This window comes from Sapajus apella, unplaced genomic scaffold (assembly GCF_009761245.1).
Source record: "Sapajus apella isolate SASKATOON/1434 unplaced genomic scaffold, GSC_monkey_1.0 scaffold5, whole genome shotgun sequence".
Taxonomy (NCBI): domain Eukaryota; kingdom Metazoa; phylum Chordata; class Mammalia; order Primates; family Cebidae; genus Sapajus; species Sapajus apella.
The window spans coordinates 42,100,876-42,113,392 of record NW_022436945.1 but is presented as its reverse complement, the minus strand read 5'-3'; the positions used below and the strand labels follow the sequence as shown (position 1 = coordinate 42,113,392).

Genomic DNA, 12,517 nt, shown 5'->3' with positions numbered 1-12,517 from the left:
TACTTTGTTATATAAAAGCATCTATTTGTGTATTCTAAGTATTATTTATAAAACATATTTCCTCAAAAACTCTTTAATTCTTCCTGACAATATGTTTCAAAGAGGGAATTCCCCGATATATCAAAATATTAAAATTAAAATTCTGCTACAAATACACATAAGAAATGTGTAAAAAAATTGAAAAACCAAAAAAAAAAAAAAAAAAAACACACAAAAAAAAAAAGGATAGTAGGTTTCTTAAAGTACTTTACAAAATAAATACTTTTACCACCTTGTGATTTTAAGACCAATCAATATACTATAAAGTACTCTTTTGTAGCTCGTAAGGCTTCATTTTGTGCCTTAACAAAAGCCGACATTCATTCGTAATGAAGTCTTTTTATAGTTACACAGCTATTTCATGTCTCTTAGGAAGATATATTAAACCTTTGGATGCTCAATAAAAATGACCAATTAATTGACACTATCACAAAAACCTGAGAAGCTATTATACAATATTTACATCAAAGACCAGCTCAAGCCAGAAAGAATTATATTATTCTTCCTTAACTTCCCTAAGTTGAAAACTGACTTGAAATGAGTCCTTTCAAAGGAAACTACAAAAGATGCACCACAATGGGTAAATTCTGAATATCAACATTCAAATTTATGTTAAGGAAGGAACGAAACATCTTCAGAAATCCCTATGAGGGAACATCAGAAAACTGTGGGGATTAAGACGGTAGACAGGCTCTGGGATCAGAGACCACTCAGTTTGAATCTTTGCTTCATCCCTCTCTAAATTTAGGACCTTGGGCAAGTTAATAAAAAGCTCTCTGAGTCTTAATTTCAATTATCAAATGTAAACACAAGGCCTACTTACAAGGCTGTTGTGAGAACTAAATTAGATAACATATATAAATAGACTGCTTAGCACACAGTAACTTGACCATGATGAATACTCAATAAATGATCGTAATTCCCAAGAAATTTTTAAGAATCTATTTTAAGTGTAATTTAGTAATCAAATTCCAACTGATGTTGTAAACCATTTGAAGAAAAAATATGTAAGGATTCAAAAACAGAGTTTTATTAAATGCACTTAACCTGATTATCCTTTGCATTAGAGCTTTCCAAAGTATAGTTCCTGACCTGTTAATGGGATGTGAAATCATTCAGCAATCTCAACAAGCATTTTTTAAATAAAATAGAATAAAAAATATAAGAATGCATTGCACATTCAAAGTCTAAGTATTACTTCATTAATTTTTTAATTACACATATTTATAATGTATCTGTATACTGAGTGGCAATGTAAAATGCATCTCTTACTATGCTAAAATAAAAGTTTAGGTCAGGCAAAATACTGTAATCCCAGTATTTTGGGAGGCCAAGGGAGGAGAATTGCTTGAGCCCAAGAGTTTGAGACCAACCTGGGCAACACAGTGAGACCTTGTCTCTTAACAACAACAAAAAAAAAAGTGTAAAAGCCATTGCTTTAAAAAGAAAAAACAAGCCGGGCGCGGTGGCTCACGCCTGTAATCCCAGCACTTTGGGAGGCCGAGGCAGGTGGATCACGAGGTCAAGAGATCGAGACCATCCTGGGCAACATGGTGAAACCCCGTCTCTACTAAAACTACAAAAAAAATTAGCTGGGCATGGTGGCACATGCCTGTAATCCCAGCTACTCAGGAGGCTGAGGCAGGAGAATTGCCTGAACCCAGGAGGCGGAGGTTGCGGTGAGCGGAGATCGCGCCATTGCACTCCAGCCTGGGTTACAAGAGCAAAAACTCCGTCTCAAAAAAAAAAGAGAAAAAACAAAAAAAGCCATTGCTTTACATTAAAATAACGAAAATAAAAAGTAGCTGATGCTGAGTGCTTAGTTTGTGCTAGACATTATGCTATGCCCACATTATTTTATTTGATCCTCACAAAAATGTTCTAAGTAGGATTACTTCCCCCATTTTACAGATGAGGAAACTGAGGCTTAGATTAAATCACTTGCCAAGGATGCAGAGCTAGTAGCTAGTAAAGCCAATGTTCAAGTTCAATCACCTGCCTCAAGAACTTGAGTATTTAACCACTTCCGTAAGTACTATGTTGTAAAATATACCTTTTCTTGATATAAAAGTTATCCAAAAGGTAAAGTTTTTCATGAGGTCTAATTCCAGTGTGATTTTCTGGGGAAAATCTCAGAGAAAGTTGAGTGATTCAGGGGAGAAAGCTCTGGGTGTGAGATCCAGCTTCTGTCCCTGGCACTGCTGGCAAAGAGCTGGCAGGTCATTTAATCTCGCCATGTCTGGATTTCCTCACCTACAAAATGGGAATGATAATATCTGCCCTGCCTCCCCACAGGCCACTGTGAGAAACTATATGCACATACAACAAGTGAAATGTTCTATTGTGCTACTCAGTTGCAGCAGATTAAACATGATGGAAAAAAAACCACCCAAGAGGCCCCATTCTTGGAAGAAACACATCAACTATAAACTGAAAAAGGAAGGTCACCAAGCTTTCATAAACTGTATGTGGAAAACCTCTGCACAGTTCTCTGCACACAGTAGGCCTTCAGTAAATGTTCATTGAATTAAAAGAAGTAAACAAATTCCATCTGTACACATTTTATCCATTTGTATTTTTTTCACCTATTCATTCTTTCTTTCCACGACTACATACTGAACACCTACTGTGTGCCAGATCAGAAATGTGGACCACAAAAGAAGACTAAAAGATTGTCTCTTGTCCTGGAGAATTTCAGATTAATGTCAATTAATTGTTCTAAAATTGAGTAAGAGAAAAACTGTATAACACAGCTTCCTCATCTAGCAATAATAATAACTTCCATTTATCATAGTGCTTTGTAGTTTATGAAGAACTTGCTTTTGTTTCTCAACCGACTGCCTATGGTCAAGTTGGTGTTAGCTTCCTCCTCCAAATTCAGTGCTCTGTAGGTACTGCTAAGTCTTTAGAGTGAAAGTTTCTCAATGTGTTAGAGATGACTGTAAAATTAAGCTTTTGAATAAAATGCATTTTAAATAATCAACAGTGAAAAGGGCAATCCAGTAGCATGATTTTTTTTCCCTGCCCACTTCTGAGTTGAAGTGATCTGTAATGCAACCATATTACATTTTTCAAAATGTTTCTTTTTCAAAGCTGCCTTTGAAATTTTTTTTCATACGGGCAGTTTTTTCTTGAATATACTGAACAAGAAGTCCCTTTTCCTAAAGAATAAAGGAGACAGTAGTGAAGGCGTCTTCTCTTTGTTGACTTTTTGGAAATTACTCAAAATTGACTGTTTTATTGAGATTCCTGAGTCACAAACAATGCCAAAGAACTGTGGGCCATTTTATATATAATTCCACAACTACTATAGTTGATTTTTAAAGGAAACATTGATTTAACTCACGATTTAATGAATCAAAAATTTGCTTTTTCTAAAACTGCCTTATCCTTTGTATTCTAACCGCTCCCTCTCCACCACCACTACTTACCACCCCCAACACACACACACACACACACACACACACACACACACACACACACACACACACACACACGCTCCCTCACCTACACCAGATCAGTTTCCCGGCCATTATTCCTAAAACCATATTAAAATTTCACAACACATGGTCGTAGTTACTAGGTTTTCTTCCCCCTCCCCCTCCACTGAATCGATATGTCTTGAAATATATATTCTCTCTTAAAATCCAGAATTCAGAAAACAATTACGATATCTCTAATTCAAGAACACATATTATAAAATTCAAAGTCGGCTTCTGTTTACTGATAATCATGAAAAAAAAAAAAAAAAAAAAAAAAAGCCATACCCCACCCACCGTATCCATAGGGTGAGGAGGTCCAATCTCGCCACTACAGAGCTCTGCAAGAAAGGACGGTTATAGTGCCAGGAAAACCATCGCAACAAGCCCTAGGTGAAGATAAGGAAAACACATTTTACACCACGGGCAGCGCGCAGTCTCCCGGCCCCGGCCCTTGGTAAACAGGAGAAACCTTTGTCTTGCCTCAGCCTCAAACTGGTGGCTCATCAGAATTGGGGCAACAAGAGTTTGTGCGAAACGGTCTGGCAGAGGTTAAACAAAGCAATGCAGCTCTGGGGGCGGTGGGGAGAGGGCTGAGCCCGGACGGCGTCCGCGATTCCGGACGGCGAGGTCTGGCTCTGGCCCCGGCTGCGGTCGGGACGGAGCCGGGGACCCCGGGACGGGATGCCGAGGCGCGGGAACGGGAGAAGGCAGGCGAGGTCCCACGTTCTCCTCAAGTTCCCGGGGCGCAGCCCGCCGGCAGGTTCCCCTGCGGGGATCCAAAGCGCGCACCCGGGCGCTCAGGTTCCTCGGGGAGGGTCCGCGCCTCCCACGCGGGGACGCCGCCCCGAAGTCCACCGCCAGCCGCGCCGAGCCCACGCCCCCCGGGCCAGGTGCCCCGGAGTCCCGGAGCGCCGCGGGGCCCGGCCCGGAGGGGCGCGAGTGGAGGGGAGATGTCCGCCCCTGTCCCCATTGTCTGGCTCCTGCCGCGGGCCGAGCGGGCGCTCACCTGAGGTCCCCGCCTGGCGCTCCGGCTGACAGAGCCGCTGGCAGACGACCGGCGGTCCTGGTCGGGCGGCGGACTCGGCTGCACCGCGCGCGACAGCCTCCACAGCAGCAGCCGCCGCGGCAGCAGCACCAGCAGCGCACCCGCCTCTCAGGCGGCCGCGGCCTCCATTGCTCTCCCCACCGCCGCCACCGCGCGGCACTGCGCACCCGGCCCCGCGCGGCGTGGTCACATGCTCCGCCGGCGCCTCGGGCGCTCGGACCCGCGCCACCGCCCCGCCCGGCTTCGCCCCGGGACCCCGGAGCGCCTGGCGCCGACTTTCTTCCCGCGCCCTCTGTGAGTGGCGCTCACCGGACGGCTTCTCTCCCCAGGGGTGCCCAGAAACCCGGAGCGGGCCCCAGGGAGGGACGTGGGGTTGACCGGTGAGTGCCCTCCTGGCTTCTGCAAAGCATGACCCGAGGGAGGGCTGAACGCGTGGGGTCTGAGTTTACAGTGGTGGGCTCACAGCGAGGCGCATCCGGCTTGTGGCAAGAACGTGGGACCATCAGTCAACACCCCAGGGGATGCAAATTCGGCCCCTGTTACTCGCAGTAGCCACACTAATAGGGGATACGTGGAGCCCAGGGGGAGTTTCGCCCGGCAGAGTCCCTGCCATAAGAAATGGCACTAGAACTCCTGAGAGTTGAGGAAGTGGGAAAATGCCACCTAGAAACAGGCTAGAAATTGCATTGTTGACTCGCTGTACATCTGAACGGAGTGACATAGACCTTGGGGATTATTGTCCCCAGCCATAATGAAATTAAGTATTGATTTCAATGCTTTAAGGAAAATAATTGCTTATCTTCTTTTGTGGGCTAACGAAGAAAACACAAAGTCTTTTCCCTCGTACTTTTTGCTATGACTATGTCAATGCAACTACTGGAGATCAGTTTCTGGTGATCTTTTTAGTTTACTATGTATGCAAGAATGCTAAAAATAATTGAATATCATTATTAAACAAATCAAAATGACTAGACAAAAGATGCAAAATACGAAAGATAGCCCTATACCCAGTTACTGAGCCAATGTCCCAAATGACAAAACAAAACTAGTAATTTCTCTTTTTTTCTTTTCTTTTCTTTTTTTTTTTTTCTTTGAGACAGAGTTTTGCTCTTGTTGCCCAGGCTGGAGTGCAGTGGCGCAATCTCAGCTCACTGCAACCTCTGCCTCCCCAGTTCAAGCGATTCTCTTGCCTCAGCCTCCCGAGTCGCTGAGATTACAGGCCTGCGCCACCAAGCTAATTTTTGTACTTTTGGTAGAGACGGGGTTTCAAACAAACAAACAAAAAAAGAAGAAGTAGTTCTTAGAAGCCAAAAATCAAATTTATGCAGAACATGTAGCTGGGATCTTGTTTTTGATATATATTATAATCTTGCCAACTACATGAAAACACACTCAGATGTCCATATAAAAATTCAAATGTCCGTAAGTCAAGTGTAGGTCTACTATCTTTTCATTATAGGACAAGGCACCCCAATTCTTCATATACACCCCAGAGTTCTGGAGAAATGATGCTCATGTTGGAGCATTCTAACAACTAGACTTAGTGTCTCATGGGCCTCGGAAATCGGAAACCATCGGGCACCAGTTTTGACAGGTGCTGTTTTTTCCCCTCACTTTTCAAATAGTTTGTTCATAGCGACTACATCCAAGGCTATAACAAGATTGTGTGGCACCCTAACCCCAAGTATTAGTCTACTATTCCACTTTTTAAATAGCTAAGTGCTTACCAGTTGAAACATTTTTCAGAGGCCATACTACAAAAAAAAAAGATGTATGAACATCTGGAATTTTTTTTAGCTCTTAACTATTTAACTGCTAAATGGTTTTAGAAATGTGTTAGGGGTTATAAAAAATATGTGGGAAAGAAACTTCATAGTTAGACTGGTAGTTTACGTTGTAGGGATACTTGCACTGTAGAGACATTTGTCAGTGTCTTGGACGTATTTTTGTTTGTCTACACTGGGGATGGCAGGTGCTACTGCTGGGCATCTACTGAGTAGAAGCCATAGATGCTGCTAAGAATCCTACAATGCCCAGGACAGCCCCACAACCTAGAATTATCCAGCCCCAAATGACAATAGTGCTAAGGTTAAGAAACGCTGAGTTAGACCAAGAACTTCCAAAGCTGCTTCATTCTATAATCCACCATGTCTACGAATCATCCGTTTCCATGACTTTCTGTCCCTCAGCATGAGTCCATTGAATAATTCAATTAACTTCAGATATTTCCTCAAATTAGTAAAATGGAGATAACTATTCTATTTCACATACCTTCTAAATTACCATTATTATTGTGTCTAAAAATTAAGCAATGGAAAAATAAAATAGGCAAATACTAGCAGAAGAAAACATAGAGACATATCCATATGCAAAATAATCAATTTGGACCCCTGTCTCACCATATAAAAAAATTAACTCAAATGGAGTTAATTTACTCTAAAGGTAAGAGCTAAAACTATAAAACTCTTAGAAGAAAACAAAGGCATAAATTATGTCCTTAGGTTAGACAACGGTTTCTAAGATATGACATCAAAAATACAAGCAACGCAAGAGAAAAATGAACAATATCAAAATTTAAAACTTGTATGTTGCACATGATATCATCAAGAGAGTGAAAGTATGATACACGGAATTGGAGAATACATTTACAAATCATATATTGTATCTAACAAGGGACTTGTATCCGGAATACAGAAAGAACTCATGACACTCAATAATAAAATGACAACCCAATTTTATGATGGGCAAAGGATTTGAATGGATGTTTCTCCAATGAAAATACACAAATGACCAATGAGCAAATGAAAAGATGCTTAACATCATTAACCATTGGGGAAATGCAAATCAAAATCACAGTGAAACACCACTTCACACCTAGGGTGGTCATAATGAAAAAGACAATTAATCACAAGTGTTGGTGAGAATGTAGAGAAATTGGAACCTTCATGTATTTTGGTGACAGAATAACCAATAACCCTACTTATTGGTACTTGAGTATATATCTACTCCTAGATATATACCCAAGAGAAATGAAAACATATCCACACAAAAACGTATACATGAGTGTTTATAACATCATTATTTAGAATGGCCAAAAAGTAGAAACAACTCAAATGTCCATCAACTGATGAATGTATTAAACAAAATGTAGATATCCATACAGTGGAATATTATTTGGCAATAGAAAGGAATGAAGTACTGGCTGATAGATACATGCTACATGTATGAACCTTGCATACAACATGGATGAACCTTGAAAACGTTATGCTAAGTGAAATAAACCAGACTCAAAAGACCATATGTGATATGATTTCATTTGTAGCAAATGTCCAGACAGTCAAATTTATATTGATAGTAGTAGATTATGATTGTGAGGAGGAGAAGTTGGGGGACATGGAGAGTGACTATTAATGGGTATGTGGGTATGGGGTTTCTTTTCTTTTCTATTTTTCTTTTTTGAGATGGGGTCTTGCTCTGTCATCCAGGCTGGAGTGCAGTGGTGTGATCTTGACTCGTTACAACCTCTGCTTCCTGGGCCCAAGTGATCCTCCCACCAGCTAATTTTTTAACTTTTTTGTAGAGATGGAGTTTCTCTGTGTTACCCAGGCTGGTCTTGGAATCCTGGGCTCAATAATCCACCCACCTCGGCCTCCCAATGTGCTGGGACTACAGGCGTGAGCCACTGTGCCCAGCCAGTGTGGGGTTTCTTTTGGTGATGATGAAAATGTTCTAAAATTGCAATAACGGCTGCAGAATTCTGTAAATATACTAAAAGTCATCAAATCATATAATTTAATTGAGTGAATTTTATGGCATGTAAATTATATCTCAATAAAGTTGTTACAAAATGGAAGGCTGAATAAGTTGCAATATTAATGTCTGGTAAAAGAGATTTCATGGTAAAGAGTATAAATGCTAAAAGGTACAAGCCAACCAAAAATATATAACAGTCCTCAAATATACGTATCTAACAACAGAGCTTTTCAGTTACTGACAGAGTAAAAAATACATAAACAAAAATAAAATCCTTGTTTTAATTAAAATTCCTTAAATAGTAAAAAAAAAAAAGTTAATAAAATTATTGCTTTAATAAACTACAGATAGTTCCCAACTTAGGATGATTTAACTTATGTTATTTCAACTTTATGATGCTCTAAAACCATTCGGTTTTTCACTTTCAGTATAGTAGTCGATAAACTTCATGAGATAGTCAACACTTTATTATAAAATGGGTTTGTGTTAGATGATTTTGTCAAACTAACGTAAGTGTTCTGAGGACTTTTAAGGTAGGCTACACTAAGCTATAATGTTCAGTAGGATAGAGATAGTAAGTGCATTTTCAACTTAAGGATATTTTCAATTTACAGTGGGTTTAGCAGGACATAATCCCATCATAAGGCAAAGAGCATTCTATATTTAAGGCAAAAACTGAAAAGAAAAAGTAAACAACTCTACTCTCATGGTGAGAGATATTTTAATTTTTCTTGGAAATTAACATATCAAGTAGACAGAGATAATTATACAGAGAATTCACAAACTTGATGTAAACGATATCAAGACTTGCATCTGGAGTCCCAGTTACTCAAGAGACTGAGTGGGGAGGATCCTATGAGCCCAGGAGTTTGAGGCTGCAGTGACCTAAGATCACATTTCAGCCTGGGCAACCAAGCAAGACCCTGTCCCAAAAAACAAAAAACAAAAAAAAAGATAAGAAGTGCATACCCAACAAACAGAAAATATGTGTGTTACACAAACATTTTTGGAATGATCACAAAAGTTAAGTTTTAAGCCAAAAAATAACAAATTTCAAAAAGCTAAATCCACACAGGCCACATTCTTTAATCAAAATTCAATAAATTAGAAATTCATAACAAAATCCTGTCTACTTAAAAACTTTAAAACTTCCTTTTAAATAAATAACTGTTTTGTTAAAAATAGGGTGAACATACTTTCCAGTTCACCTAGGACAGTCTCAGTTAACACTTGTTGTCCTGACAAAACACGTATACTGTCATGTACTGCAAAGTGATATTTTAGCCAACGAAGAACTATATATACAACAGTGGTGCCATAAGATTATACTACTATATGTTTACAGTGACTTTTCTATGTTTGGATATGTTTAGATACACAAATATCATGATAATTGCCTAGTATTCTGTACAGTAACATGCTGTACAGGTTTGTAACCTAGGAGCAATAGGCTATACCATGTACCCTAGGTGTGTAGTAGGCAATTCCACCAAGGTTTGTGTATACTCTCTGTTGTTCACACGTGATGAAATCTCCTAAAGCAAATTTCTCAGAACAACAAATTTCCTGTGGTTAAGTGATACATAACTGTATTTTGCTTTTCTAAGTGTCTCAATTTGGATGATAAGTTACATGGTGACCCCAATAAGGAATAATCCAGAACTGAAGTTCGACTCTACTTAGAAAGTAATGCCAAAAACGAATGACCAAAAAAAATCTGTGGGGGTACAGTCCAAGAGGTTCTCAGAGGAAATTGTATAGCCTTTAATGCATAAATCAGAAAATAAGGAAGATTAAAAATAAATTGAACATATACTCAAGAATGTGAACAAATGAAAAAGAAGGTAGAAGGCAGAAGGAAGGAAGGAATGAAAGCAGAAGTTAATGAAATAAAAAACAAATCAAACAGCAGATTTTACCAACAAAATTAAAAGCTGATTCTTAGACCGGGGTGTGGGGGAGGGAATAACCACGGCCAAGTGCAGTGGCTCACGCCTGTAATCCCAACGGTTTGGGAGATTGAGGCAGGAGGATTGCTTGAGCCCAAGAGTTTGAGACTAGTTTGGGCAACATACTGAGACCCTGTCTCTACCAATATATATATTTTTTAAATAGTCAAGTGTGGTGGCATACATCTGCAGTTCTCAGCTACTGGGGAGGTTGAGGTGGGAGGATCACTTGAGCCCCAAAGTTTAAGGCTGCAGGAGCCATAATCATGCCACTGTACTCCTCCTGGCAACAGCAAGACCGAAAAAAAAAAAAAAGAAAGAAAGAGGGAAAGGGGAAGGGAGGCAGGGAGGGAGAAGGAGAAGTGAGGGGGAAGGAAAGAAAGGAAGGAAGAAGAAGGGGGAGGAGGGAAGGGAGGGAGGAAAAGAGAAAGAAAAGAAAAGAAAGAGAAGAAAGAGAAAGAAAGAAAGACAAGAAGAAAAAGAAAAAGAAAGAAAGAAAAGAAAAAGAAAAAGAAGAAAGAAAGAGAAAGAAAGAAAGGAAGGAAGGAAGGAAAGAAAGAAAAGGAGAGAAAGAAAGAAAAGGAGAGAAAGAAAGAAAAAGGAAAGAAAGAAAGAGGGAGGAAAAAAGATGGACTGATTTCTGATCTATCAGTCAAGAGATACAAGAAATAAACACTTCACAAGAAAAAGATAACTAAAATATGGATGACCTTTTAAACATGTAGATAAAATAGAAGATTTTCCAGAAAAAAATTAATTACCAAGCTGACTTAAGGAGGGGGAGAAAATCTAATTTGTAGAAGAAATTCAAAAGGTTGTCAGATAGTTTCCTCTAAAAAAGACACCTATCCAGGCGATTTTATGAGTCAGTCCCCTGTAATGCAAAAAATTCCAGAACATGGGAAGAAAGAGGTTTTACCATCTATTCTTGGAAGCTACGATACTGTGACATCAAAGCCAGACCATGCTGCTTGTACGCAACAGGAAACTGTAGGTCAGTCCCACTTCTGAACATAGATTTTTAAAATCTCAATAAAGTACTAGAAAATCAAAAGCAGTAGTGCGTTAAAAATAGTATTATAGTTCAGGAAATGAATAGTGGTGATAGGTGTACAACATTGTGAATATATTCAATGCCACTGAATAGTACATTTAAAAATCGTTAAAATGGTAAGTTTCATGTATATTTTACCAAAACAAAAGATTTAACATTTTTGAAGGAGAAAATTTTCTGCTAATCTCTTGATACATATCTTTTGAGCAAAGGTTCTGACAGTTTGTTGCTAGACTGTCTTTTCCAGGATATTTGTATAGCAAACAGCTTTAGGATAAAGAGATAACGTCATTCCCAAGCAGGGAGAAGATTTGTTTGCTGTCTCCTCCCAGGGTAAAGTTGGGGCAGCTTTACCTGCAACCCTTTGTAGAAAGAAGGTTGAGTTTTCCTAAGTTCCAGTACTTTAGCCTGTGATGTAAACCCAGTGTATGGGCAGCATCCTTCTAGGTTGACTTTCATTGTCCGTGTGGGATTTGGGGACATGAGGAACTGGTGCAAAAATCATGCTACCTGCTGTGCAGTAGCAAAGAGCTTTGTCTCTGTTTCAGTAATCTCTTGTCTTCTGCTAGCATTCAGGAACCTGTGGCAGGCTACCTTGATAGTTTGCAAGCAGGGTAGAATCTCAGTTCTTTACCATTTGGGCAACAAGGATAGGCTGCTGGCGGAGCACTTGCTACTGAGAAGAGACAGGATAAGGTCAGGGGATGTGAGAAGATTGTGCAAGATCTGCTAGTGAGTGCTATCGCCCAAGTGTTGGGTGAGGGGGAGGAAATAGGAATCCCCAATTGTCCTACCTGTTAATGAATATTTAGAGGCTGAGCAATAGAGCAAGACCCTATCTCTCTCTCTCTCTCTCTCTCTCTCTCTCTCTCTCTCTCTCTTTCTCTCTCTCTGTCTCATTTTAAAGACAGAGTCTCACTCTGTTGCCCAGGCTGGAGTGCAATGGCATGATCTCAGCTCACTGCAGCCTCCACCTCCTGGGTTCGAGCAATTTTTGTGCCTCAGCCTCCTGAGCCGCTGGGACCACAGGTACATGCTGCCTGGCTAATTTTTGTATTTTTAGTAGAGATAGGGTTTCACCATTTTGGTGAGTCACTGCACCTGGCCTGCTGGTCTCTAACTCTTGACCTCAAGTGATCCGCCCACCACAGCCTCCCAAAGTGCTGGGATTATAGGCATGAGCCACCGTGCCCAG

The 12,517-nt window shown here is 40.3% G+C and overlaps 1 protein-coding gene across 4 annotated transcripts in view; it reads right to left on the bottom strand.

Annotated features, from left to right (window-relative positions):
* CRACD (capping protein inhibiting regulator of actin dynamics) overlaps positions 1 to 4,706 on the bottom strand; it is a 279,762-nt gene extending 275,056 nt beyond the window's left edge. For 2 of the 4 annotated variants that reach the window (XM_032274267.1, XM_032274269.1), the window contains exon 1: positions 4,528 to 4,705. The gene's annotated coding sequence lies outside the window, so the exon portion shown is untranslated. Of the gene's footprint in view, positions 1 to 4,527 lie in introns of all 4 variants that reach the window. The other 2 variants (XM_032274268.1, XM_032274272.1) reach the window with 2 other exon arrangements.
* Positions 4,707 to 12,517: the final 7,811 nt, after the last annotated feature.